This window comes from Phasianus colchicus, chromosome 1 (assembly GCF_987193195.1).
Source record: "Phasianus colchicus chromosome 1, bPhaCol1.hap1.1, whole genome shotgun sequence".
Taxonomy (NCBI): Eukaryota; Metazoa; Chordata; class Aves; order Galliformes; family Phasianidae; genus Phasianus; species Phasianus colchicus.
In genome coordinates, this window is record NC_143436.1 from 84,850,293 (window position 1) to 84,863,020 (window position 12,728).

At 38.5% G+C, this 12,728-nt stretch overlaps 1 protein-coding gene across 12 annotated transcripts in view; it reads left to right on the plus strand.

The window, feature by feature from the left end:
• Positions 1 to 12,728, plus strand: part of ZBTB20 (zinc finger and BTB domain containing 20) — a 473,540-nt gene that overhangs the window by 210,458 nt on the left and 250,354 nt on the right. Inside the window, exons 1-2 of one of the 12 annotated variants that reach the window (XM_090150642.1) lie at positions 348 to 3,091; positions 8,654 to 8,717. The exons of 10 other annotated variants lie outside the window; for them this stretch is intronic. The gene's annotated coding sequence lies outside the window, so the exon portion shown is untranslated. Of the gene's footprint in view, positions 1 to 347; positions 3,092 to 8,653; positions 8,718 to 12,728 lie in introns of those variants that run through there. One more of the 12 variants, XM_090150634.1, reaches the window with a different exon arrangement.

Below are 12,728 nucleotides of genomic sequence, written 5' to 3' on the forward strand. Positions count from 1 at the left end.
TCAGAAATGAAAAGCAGTAACATACCATGATGCAAAAAAGAGCAGCAGTTAGTACTGCTGACATTTATTTTAGGATTTTCTGGCCTAAGTATTTCTCCATGATGCCCTTGCTAAAATATTTGGTAGAATTTCATAATTGAGTGGATTTTTAAAGCTTATAAAACTTTTTTCTTGAAACGTGAAACTAGCCAGCATTCACTTTTTAAGCTTTGTGTCTATCCATATTTTTCATTTTTAATGCTTTTTACAATAGATAGTTTAATCCTTTCTTTATTTCCAATTCTGTTAAGTCTCTAGATGTTCTTTTTTTTTTCATGTTCCCTATGTGCAAAACAGATGAACTTTTGTTTATTCAAGATCTCATGAAATTGCATATGAGGTAAACATTAAAAATAGAAAATTTGCACAGCAGTTTCCAACATTTTTTGAATGATTGAAGGCAAGCTGATTTTAATGGAAACTTCCGTCAGCTCCAGTTGACAGCCTCTCAAGTACAACATTCATGAGAACTGAACTCCATAATTTGTGTCCCCGTATTTTTAGGGGATTTGGATCTCTCTTTGAACCTTTTCTGTACAGTACTATTGCTCATAAGCTAATGTTCAAACTAGTGTTTAAATACATATCTTGTCTGGATGTTGGTAAAGCAAACATAGCACTGTTGGAACTGCTCTTAGTGTCATGAGAGCTTGCTTTCCCATTCCTGAGTGTTCTCTATTTTCTCTATGAATCTCTCTTACATACTGTTTCATGAAGTTAATACATTTTTTTTTCTGCTCTGCATCCAATAGGATGAGGACGTACAACATTCTGTGGACTAAAAGTGTATTAACTGGTGCTGAAAATTTCCTCTTCACATGCATTAAAGAACAAAAGGATTGTTTTGCTTTTTTGCTTCTTCTTCTTTTTCTTTTTTTTTTTTTAATGTTTGTTCTATGGGTCAGTCTTCCAGAGACACTCACCTTCTATAGCATCACTTAGAGTTCGATCGTTGAGCACAATTTCTTTGGACACCAATACAGTCAGATAGAGGTGGAGTTCGTGGTAGACTTCTGTGTCTCATTTCTTTATCCCAGTATTTTCCTCGTCAACAGAGGAGAAAGTACTTGGACGCATTTTTTGTTGGCCTGACTGATCACTAAAGATTGCTAACTTGAGAATGCATGCCCAGCTCTCTCCATCCTCTTCTTTTTTCTCTAAGAGTCAGTTTAATTTTAAGAAAAATCAGACTAGTTAGGCCACACATGATTTTGTGTATAAAACACTTCTGGGGTTATTTCAATGCAGTTTCAGTTTTGTGCAAACAAAATGAATAAGCATGTGTAAGACTGTGAATTACTGTTTTCCTTTTCTCTCTAACCTAAAATCCCAACAGAGATTCTGAATGCATGCCGGCTGGTAGTATCATAGTTAATGTTAGTAGATGTGGATCTGAAAAAAAAGATCAACAGAACAATCAAAGACTTTGTATAGCTGTTGAATTTCCCTAAAATAGGATCTACCTTTTCTATAATGACGTGAGTTTTCTGTTTGCTTAATCTATAAAGAAAAGCATGCTGTCCACTATATGGAGCTGGAAGAGAACAACATGTGAAATGCATGTCTTCCAGCAAAGATAATGCAAACGAAGCCTTAAGGGCATTGGTAGTTATGGGCTTTGTACATTTTGGTTTTGAATGTTTGGTTTTTGTAATCAGCATACTCCTTTTTTTTTCTTTTTTCTTTTTTTTTTTTTTGACACTAGGCTAGGTGCCTGTTGTGGACTGCAATAAGCCTGCTACTTTCAGTCTTCCAATTTGTCAGTATGTTTTAGAGATTTTATTAACGCCCTCTACATTCACATTGACATTATTAGCAAAATCCCCAGCCCAGTATGTGAATAAATAAATTGGTGCCCAGTGGTTCAGAGTTGTGCCAGTTTGGTGATGGCAGAGTGCTTTGTAGGACCCAGAGTCAAGTAGGAACAGGTAGAATTTGGAAACCTATGTCTTGTGTTGGAGACAAAGGATTCAGCAATGTGGTGGGCATTCAGCTGTAGGAATGGGAGAATTTCAGCCTATTGAATCAATATGCTTCTCTTTATAGAGTTAGGGTCATGCCAGTGTCTAAGTTGAGGACTCCAGATGTGTGTTTGCCTGCAAGAGAAAATAACAGGAGTATTTTGGCAGTCCTAATGGATGAGCAGAGCAGACTGTGTTTCTTGTTTCTATTATCCAGTTCCCATATTACCACGTTACCTTAACATCTCGAAAAATGCCAGGCTTTATAGTCCATAGTGTGAATCATGCCTTTATCCTAAGTAGTCCTACAGGCCAGCAGATTCTGAAGGAGTGAGTCAAAAGTTGATCTAAAGTATTGCTAATGGCATATTTTTCTTAACAATAACCCTCATGGCTGAAAATGAGTTTCCTTTGCATCTTTATACTGGAGTGCCGCAATGACATCAGTAACATTTTTCTGGAGTTTATAATGAGATTTAAGTGGTCGGTGTGGGAGGGAAGCCCCACTTCTTGCTGGTGAGACCGGTCACTGAGCATCTGCTTTGCTGAAGGCCTGGCAAAGGGCACGAAAACACAGAGGACGGGAGAAGCGCTTGCTTCAGAAAAACAGAATTCTGATCCTGAATACTTTGCTCCCCTCTTTCCACGGGGCCACTGTTCACACATACCTTACATCCCCACCTCAATCCTCTGCCTTCCTCTGCGCGCAGCTCTCGCAGAGCTCTGAATGCATTGTAGGGAGCAGTGTAAATCAATAGTAACTGCTGACCGCCCACTCGGGGCTCCGTTACGCAATATCGCATACCGTGTACGCTGAGACAAAAAGGGAAAAAGCTCACACAGGCTTTACATTCAAAAGCTCTTGCATAATTTTGCTTTTCTACAGCCAAAAAAAAAAAAAAAAAAAAAAAGGGAAATAACAGATGGGGAGCCTTGCAGTTTTTTTCCCTTTTCTCAGGCTTTACCGAAGGGAGTTCGTTTAACATCCATGGTCATTTTCAGTGCCCTGTGCTGCAGATAAGCAAGCCGTACCTCCTCATGCATTAGAATAAGGCTTTCTTCCACCTTCCATGATGTGGTGCACTTCTCAGGTAATACGAGAAAAACTATTACAAAACCTTTAAGGCTGAATTGGTTTATTTGTTTAGCCTCAACAGAAAAAGGAAAAGAAAAACCTCCCTTGAACTGCTCGCCTGCTTGTTACAAAACGAAAGAGGGACAAGGAGTACGGGAGGTTGGACTGAATTCTCTTGTGTCTTTTAATATCTTTTTTTTTTTTTTTTTTTTCCTTTCTGAAAAGCAAAATACTCTTGCTGCAATATTTATGCAAAAAGCCAGTTATGTAACTCTCGCCTGCCTTTCGCTTTTGCTACCTCTCCGGACTGTAAGGCTCCACTGTTTTTCCTCCCGACAGATTGCATTAAGACCTGCAAATCCCGATGAAAGGAAGGAGCGACTGGGTGCCTGCAGCACAGGCTTTAATTTCGAGCCTTTTTAAGGGCTTCAGACTGGAAGACAATGGATCTATTTACGATCTTTTTTTGGCTGCTGGAATTCCTATTGAGTACTTTCCTGTCACAGTGTGCTCTGGAACATCCGTGGCTTCTGCACTGTGCTGTGCTCTCCCCCCCTTCTTTCTCCTGCTTTTTTCCCCTCCAAACTTCAAATATATGCAGTGGAAGTGTCACTCTTCACTTAACAGCAGCAAGTGCAGAAGCAGAGTAGAATCTTATGTTGCTCTAAACTTTACTTATTCATTTTTATTGCATTTAAGTGATTGATAGCCATAGAAATGAGAAATTCCTTTAGTAAGGATGAGTTGGGATATTTTTAATTGATTTCAGTCAAATGTAAATGAAAAATATATAACCCTGCTAATTGGAGGATTTAAAAAAAAAATAAAGAGAAGACAAGTGACTGTACTAAGAACATTTCATACTTTTTGATAACATTTCAGGAGGAAAACGTGCCTGTATTGCAATCAATTTATTCATAGCTTTATCCTCTGAGGATCTGACCTGTTTGTGGTTGCGAGTATTGTGTCGGGTTTGTTTTCTTTTGCCCTTTACAAATAGTTCTTGTCTGTGTACACATTCTTGGACAGATTCTTCCCTAGTGTAATGCTGCTAATTTTGTTGACATTACATCAGGGTGTATAAGGTCAATTAACAAGTTATAGGGCTTGATTCGTGGTTATTTTAAAGTGTTGTCCTGGCAATGTAAAGGAGTCATAAAGTGGGCATCATTTATGTTTATGCTCATGTCAGGATGACATGATCATCTTTCGATAATGATTTCTGAGGCAAGTTTTGAATTAATAAAGGCTTTCTGAAAACAGGAAGTGGAACATTTGAAGCTGTATGAGTATCTTATGTAAGTATGACGTATTGTAAGTATATTGTATAGGCTACATTTCAGAAAATTGCTGAGCAGTACATAGATCTTCAAAGATGTATGAGAACGCCTGAATTCTCTGCCTGGTTCTGAAACCAATTCTTGCTTTAGCTTTGGGCAACTAAAACTTCTGCCTCCATTTCTGTCTCAGTACAAACATCGTAGGGATTATTGTAGATACTTGCTTTATTGTGCCCTACAGAAGTTTTCTCAAATTATTTTGTTGAAATAATTTGTAGAGGTTATAAAAGCCATTTACACTTCTAGCCAGTGTTGCCACAAAGACCAAGTTGCAGGCACTAACTGTAAATAAATGCTAGTTGTTGATCAGAAGAATTGTCAGAGGATTCTGCCCTATAGGAATACCAGGGCCTTGAAAACTCTGTAGTTGAAAAGATGGAGCTGAATCAACTTATCAGTTGCATTTTATGACATGGTTGTATAAAGTGGAGGTGACTAACCTGCCTTATCTTGACAATCCTTCATCCAGGTGTCCCTAATAGCTGTCAACCCTTTATAAAATGCTTAGAAGATGCGTATGTGATGAGTATGATTTCGATGTATAACTTAATCAAAAGAATGGTCATATGTCTTTGAAAGAAAATTGCTTTCTGTCATTCTTCTCAGAGGTTTATTCTGTAAGTTTTTTGTCTGCCCTAATTATAATGGAAGACTTATTTGAAACAGTTTACAAAACGTGATAACTTTTAGTGGTAGAGAAGTAAAATTCACTCTTAAAGGCATTTTCATGCTTTTCAATTACCAAGAAATTTCTTTTTATACCACTAGGTTCTTTCTGACTTCCCAAGTCTCAAGTTCCCAGCTTCAGTTTGTAGGCTTACATGGACTTGTAATGAGGCACTATTCTTTCTGAATGGTCCAATGCATACTTAATTATTTTCTGAGTAATTACTAATTAAACAAGATGAAAAACCACGGCAATACCTGCTGCTAAAAGTTTAGTTATTTATGTGCAATCGAATAGCAACCAGAATTGTGGAACTCTGTTTTCTGCAAAATATAAAATTTGATTTATATTTGTAGGGGAGAGTGTGACTTGACTTGACCAGACTTTAGACATTCAATCCATGTAGGAAAACTCTGCTTCCATAAATTCATAGAAAAAGGGGAAAAGTGATGGTTCAAGCAGCTTCTGGAATGGGATTCTACTATTCAGTTTTACTAATTTCATTTCATAATTCAAGAAAACTGTAGTATTTAGACCTAAGCTGTTTGAGTCCTACCACTATATAGATCTGTGCCTTATTTTTCTTAAAACCAAGGTTGTTATTTTAGAGAAAAGGTGAAACATGAGCACAATGGAGTTAAAAACAGCAACAGCAACAACGAGAGCTCGGCATTAAATTTATTTTGAATTTTCATTATTTTTATTCCCTGACGCATGCTTGGTGTTGAGTATATTGGAAAAAAAAACCTAGTATGTTTTTGCTATATCCAGCAATGTCCTGACTTAACTACAAGCTCTTTTTTTCTTTTATCGATTTTTTTTGCAAGGTTAACCCTTCTTGTTCTTCAAAATAGTTTTTTTTTTTTTCTTTTTTGCAAGTCTTCAGTTTAGATTTATTACAGTTTTGTGTCCTACACTGTCAACAATTCCCTGCCAATACAGTCAATACCATCATATTTTGTTTTGTTTTGTTTTGTTTTGTTTTGTTTTACTTACAGGAGTCCCTCAGAGATGATGCCAGAAAGAATACTTGCAGGGTGGTTGTAACAAATGTATCAGATTCTTTTCTCCCATCACAAAACCTCTGTATGCTTGTTTTGCTGTTAAATCTGGTTCAGACAGGTGGGCCCTGGCACCTGCAGGGAGAAATCGTTGAAGTCCAGCAATGTGGAGAGGTTCTCAGCATGGGCACAGCGCCTGTGGCAGAGGCTCTGTGGAGAGGTGGACACATGGATGCTCCTTGCTCTCTCCTCAGGACAGTTGTTAATATTTTAGATATTAGGAGTAAATTCTTTACTCAGAGAGCGCTGAGGCTCTCACACAGACTGCCAGTAGAATCTGTGGATGCCCCATCCCTGGAGGTGTTCAAAGCCAGGTTGGATGGGGCCCTGATTAAGTTGAATGTGTCCCTGCCCACAGTAGAGAATTGGAACTAGGTGATCTTTAATTTCCTTTCCAACCCATACTGTGATTCTATGGCTCTGTGATTTTCCTCGTTACGAAACACAATGTGTTCTGTTAGAACTTAATGCCTGTTCAGAGCTAGCCCAATGAGAGAACGGACCACGCTTGGAAAAGGTGTAAATCCTCATTTCATCCTCTGCTTTCATCCCTAGCAATTATTTTCTGCTAGTGTCTAGGGGGGGGAACATGGCAAAAGTCTTTTCACCTTACAGATTAGGAAGCTTTAAAAGCACTCTGTAAGACATGACTCTCAGCCATTTAGAGAAATTCCTGCAGGGACAAGATGCACCAAGAGTTCACCAGCGTAGGGAGGAGAGAGAGGGTTTTTTGCCCCAAAGGTTTTGCTGATTTATCTGTGATTTATTTGGGTTAGATGGACTCACTTTACATTAACTGTATTGTGAACAAGAGCAAAACAAACTTGGTAAGTTTTGCAATCAAAACAAATAAAAATGTCTTTCATGGAAAGATTTGGTGGAACGATGTTAATAGGAAATTACAAGAAACATCTCTGCCCCTAGATTCGGCTGCATATATTTCTTAAACTTTTTTTTTTTTTTTCTTAAAGGCTCTATTCAGTATCCTGATAGCCTTGTGCTCCTTTCATCACTTTAGAAAAAAGATCACAAAGCTTCAACCTCGTCTTCTGGGATATGTCTTTTTGGCTTACAAAGAGTCAATGGCAGCTGAGGCTGGAAATGGTCTGTTCTGCTTGGAGAAAGGGAGGGGCAGGTCCATGATGGTTGTTCGGTCGTTTCTGAGAATCAGCTGCTTTTTCTTTATACTGCAAAGATTAAACAAAGAATGTTAAACATTTCCCAATTTAGCATTTATAATGGAAAGCGGCTGTAGGGCCACAGCTCGCTGCTGCAAGGGCAGGCGTTCATATTTGGAGTTGCTGAAAAAGGCTTTTATTTTCTTTGAAGACTTCTCCGTTCCTCTTCCAGCCTGGTTGCAGCACTTTGCAGTCAGGTGGAGGCAGCTTTAGATTTGTTACTTTCATTTAAGTAGGAGCTGATTTACTTTTGGAAGTTAGAGCAGCCCAGCTATCTGCAAAGTGGAGGAGGAGGCACTGTATTCCTTCCTTTAACTTTTCAAATGTCTGTGATTTTATTTCACACCAACGGGCAAGCAAAAATTGCCTTCCTTAGCTCCTGTTAGTAATAATATGTAGTATTAATGATCTAACATCTTAGCTTCAACTCTTCATCTCAGTTTCTAAAAAAAATATCTGTTGGCTTTGTTCAGTCATCTTTATAGTTGCATCCAGCTCGGAACCTTTGAAGTAAAACGTTGGAGTTTAATTCTTGAGTGCAGCAGAACGACATTTTTGACCTACTGACAGCACAGCTTTTTCCATAGCATTTCTGTAGTGATTACATGGGGAACTGTGACTTTCTGTTCCTCATAGCAAAGGGAAAGAACTCCCGAGGATGGCTGCAAATGAAAAACAAACAAAACCAAAAAAAGGAGGGGGTGGATTTTGACTTGTTAGTCTTAAATATGGTTTTCTTGTTTTAGTTATTTGTCATCCTTTCTTCTTTTGTCTTACTTGAAGAATCCATAGCCGAAACAAATACCTACCTCACGCTTTCTTAGTTGAAGCTGAGGGGAATTCCAGCTTTATGCAAATACATGTTTTACTCTCTGCTGGAGTGAAATAAGTGTTAATAAAGTTAGTTTTTAAGAAAGCAGCTAAAAATGTCCTTCGTCTCTCAATTGGCCAGATTTCAGAAATTCAGCAGTTTTCTGTCATCACATGTGGACAAAATCTAAACATCTCATATAATTAAAACATTTTCAGAAAAAATATTTCTGGTTTCTTTTATAAATTGTAAGCTCTATAAAAATTAGATATCCATTTTCTGCCTTCTCTAGCCTGTCTGCAAGTAGGTTTTGTCTAAACAAAATAGCCTTGCACTCAGAGCTCACAAACATTTGTGTATTACTTAGGTATAGACATGAGTAATTCTATTTCCCTCTTATAATAGCTTGAATAGATTTGTAAATATTTGCTCATCTTTCTGTTTCTTAAGGGAAGCTTTTCAAAAAAACTTTTTTTTTTTTTTTAATTTGGAATAAGTCAAAGTGATTGCATTTCTTACAGAATGTTGAAATTTTTGGACTGTTCATCTGTTTAAGCACGTGGAAAAAGACAAGACTGAGATCATGTAAGTCATGAAACTAAGGTTGAATAATCCATACTTTGTTCTCTCGCCATTTGTACAATTTATATCCAGATGCAAGTAATAAACCAAAAAAGAAAAAGAAAAAAAAAAAAAAAGAAAACCTAGTTTGCATGTATTTTTAAAGTGATTAATGAAAAGCAAAGTTCAAATGAGGCCACAAATCCTGGTGGTGCACAATGGGTTGATTTATTTTGTAAATAGACCATGGATAATTAACCATAAAACAAAACTTTTTCTTTTTTTTTTTTTTTTAAACTTGCATAATGACACTGGTTTCTTTTAGTTGCTGCGAGTCGCACAGAGGGAGAACAACTTATTCACAACTGGTTGCGACTGGTTACAGCCAAGAAAGGAAAAATCCCAGAGCTGTTAGCGGAAAAAGGCCTTCAAAACCCTGCTGCACTTGTAGTTTTACAGTGACGCATTTGCTAACGGCTACAGGGTGGGTGAAGTTGCCCTTGTACGATAACATAAAGAGAAGATACTCGTGCTCTGATGGCCCTTGCTGTGTTACTCTGTGCTTTGGCTTAAAACACATTAGCAAAAGGCAGGCCTTGCAGCTGGCCTTGTGGTCGGCAACTTTATAATATTCACATCTAAATAACGTGACTTTATGCTGTGTTATAAGCTTCTATGATGACTATATCCTTACTTCTCTGGCAGTGGGGAAGAGTCCTCCAGATAGTCAAAATAGTCTGTCTTGCTGCCAAATCCCCTTGTGAGCCAGACAGTGATGGTAGTGCCTGCCCAATGCCCCCCAGATTTGCGTCTTCACATTCTGAAGTCATCTGTGGAAGAGATCTCTCATTCCCAAGAAGGAGAAGGTCCAATTTGTTGTGTGAGCACATTCATTACTAATCAAAACGGCCAGCTGGGGTTATAGCACTGGAGAATGTAAATAAACAGGAGCATGAGATGTTCAGACAACAATATGGCAACTTTTATGGTGATTTCTCGTAGTTGTCCGTATTCAAGTTTACTTGTCTCTTGCCAGCTTATTAAAACGATGAGAGAATTTCTGTAGGTAATGGTCAAGTTGCAAGAGATTGGATTCGCCACAAAGGTTGTATCTATATGAACACCTTAGGCTGCTTTTACATTCTACACTGTGCCTTAAAATTCATTTGTCCAAGTAAATAGTCTTTGAGGTTTGCATGGAGCTGAGATTTGATTGTGCAGCGTTTGTGTGAAAGTTGGCTATGTGTGCAAATGGGCTGCATTTCACAGACAGTTTAAGGTACTTGCGACGAGACCCGTTCATTCCCAGCTGTAGCTTGGCTAGACAGAAGTAGTGAGTAAAAATGCTTAAAATCAGCACAGTTTTACATGTGTTTAACCAGTTTATCGTAAGAGTGTTACACGCAGTGTTTGCAAGACTTCTGTGTCTTAAATTGATCTGTAGGCATTAGTTCTCTTCTGTAAATAAGACACTGAGAAGAGGAGCAAGTCATTAATGTCAAGCTATCACATGCTGTCTCCATGAGCTTAATGTAGATAACAGGGTAAAATGATTGCACGTGGAATTTTTAGTCTAGATCCCAGATGCAAGGCACGATCTTAAATTGGCTCTTTGAACTTCTAACAGGAAAACTCCTGAGTTCCCACTGCATGCTAATACCAGCAACTACAACACATGGGCTGCCACTTCTAATTTTTTTTTAGGATGAAAGGTCAGTTTGAAGTAGCACTTAATTTGAGCAAGAGACTCCTGTTTGTGGGTGGGAGTCACACTGCAGGCAACATGAGCATTCAATTTTCAAGTGGCATTGCCGTGAAGACAAGACCCCAAATGTCGGTTAACTCTACTGTCTTTGGCTTCTGCTGAAGTCCTTCTGGAAAGGAAGCCAGTGAGAAAACACTTCGATAATGTTAAATGGATGTGATTGTCTTGTGGGCTTTCCCTTGAAACTGTTATTCCTCAGACTTTTACTTACGGAATTTGTAGTGACGTGTGGAATCTGCTACATACTGTTTATAAGTTTCAACTTGGTTTTATTGACTGAATGCTTTTATTTTGTGACAGTCTTTTTCTGTGCTCTGCATCATGCCAAAGAGACAGAGGAGTGGTGTTGGCATATCGTTGTATGAATAGGTCTGTCATTAAATATTTGAAATAGAAACATCTGAAATAGATCTTGCCTGAGAAGAACAATGGGGTAACTAGAGAAAGCCAGTTTTCTCCAAATTCACTTTTGGGGACTGGAGTATTTTGCAATTGAAAAAAAAAGAAAGAAAGAAAGAAAGAACAAAGAGATCAGGTATTAGCACAGGGCCTTAAAAACATTGAAGCCTCAGCGGCTTGAAGTGAGATGCAGAGGAAGCTGAGAGATGAGAGGGAAGAGGTATGATTAGCAGAGGGAGCTTTTTTCTTCTTCTTTTTTCCTTTTTTCCTTTGTCCTTGTATCTCTAAGATCAATTAAGGAAAAGAGCAGCTGATAATAGGAAAGTGAGAGTCCCTCATTTTGGAAAGGCAATTTGTATAGGAAATAGAAGTTTTTTACCATAATGTTGACCTAAGCCCAAGGACCATCTGCTAGTACTGAAGATGCTGAAGGATGAAGTTGTTTATGGGTATTTTGTGTTTTCTCTGGTCTCTAAATATTGTGGTTTTGTTTTGCGGAGGTGAAGAGTGAGTCAGTCAGTCATATTCCTGAGGCAGGGCAGCAAGGCTCTGAAATGTCACTGCTAGGAAGGGGTTACAGGCAGCTTGAGCTGAAGAAACATGCAGGATGAAGGAGAGCGTGTTCAATTCATTTCAGACTGTGGAAGCTGTCAGCCCATGGACCCAGTGTGCTGGAGGTACATTCAATAGTCCGCTTGATGTGGGGCAGGGAAAGCTCTGTTAGAGATGTGACAGAAGTAATTGTAGCTCAGGCAGTTGAGCAAGCCTTTGTATTTCTCTCATATGGTAATGACCTGTTTGAAAAGATCTACAATCCGAACTCTCTGTTTTGCCCCTTTGCTACTCTCTTCCCATGTAGCGCTCCCCAGATCTAATACTTGAAATAAAAAAACACGGGAGAGGTAATCCCAATTCTCCCTGAGAGTTTCCCCATCTTCGCTTTGCAAAGTGTGACATCAGTATTCCAGGAGGTAGGTTCAAGTTCAAGTCAGAACTGCTTTCATGGGGGACTAAGTAGTATAGTTATTTGAATTCTTGGATTTCTGCTCCAAGCACTGCATTTAGCAATAAACTTTATAACAAACAAATTATTTGGTTCTTAATGAGATTCTGTTCACGTTACAAAAAGCCCTTCACCAAACAGCACAGGGGGCAACCACTTCTCAAAAGCATCTCAACACTGAAAAATATCCAGGGGTTGCCAATCACTGAGAATGATGTCATCATTTCAGGACAAGCTGAACTTCAGCTCTCTTCTCGTCTTCCTAAGGGATTGCTTTATATGTTGGGGTTCTTGCTGCTGCCTGGTCAAGGGGAAATCCCTGAATTCCTCCTGCTGTAGGCCAAGATTTATCTTGCAGCTTCAATCAACCTTGCATGGCTCTGTGGTATCTTGCTTGTTATTCATTTGTAAATGCATGAGCAGTGGGCAAGAATTGTAGTGGCTGAAGGAAAAGGAATTCCTGGGTACTAAAGATCATCTTAATTTCAATTATTCTTGTATTTCTCTATACATCAAATTTAAAGATGCAAGAACAAACCAGAAACAACTAACATTATCCTTACTTCTCACTCACAATTCTTCTGTAGGACTCTCTGTGACTGTATGTGCCTCTTAATCCTGGTCAGAACTGGTTTTGATATTTTCCCGAATGGCAATAGTAATTAAGGGTACTTGACCTAACAAGATTTGTGCTAGCAGTTACATAAATGATTGTCTGAGAAAGCCTCTTGCTTTTCATACATCAGTAAGCCCTGCTGGTCTAAGAGTAGACAAGAACAATATACAAGCTAGATTATTAATAATAGTTAGATTGTCACTGATATGCTGATAGAATTTTAAAGTTATTACAAGTTTCTGAGGTGCATTA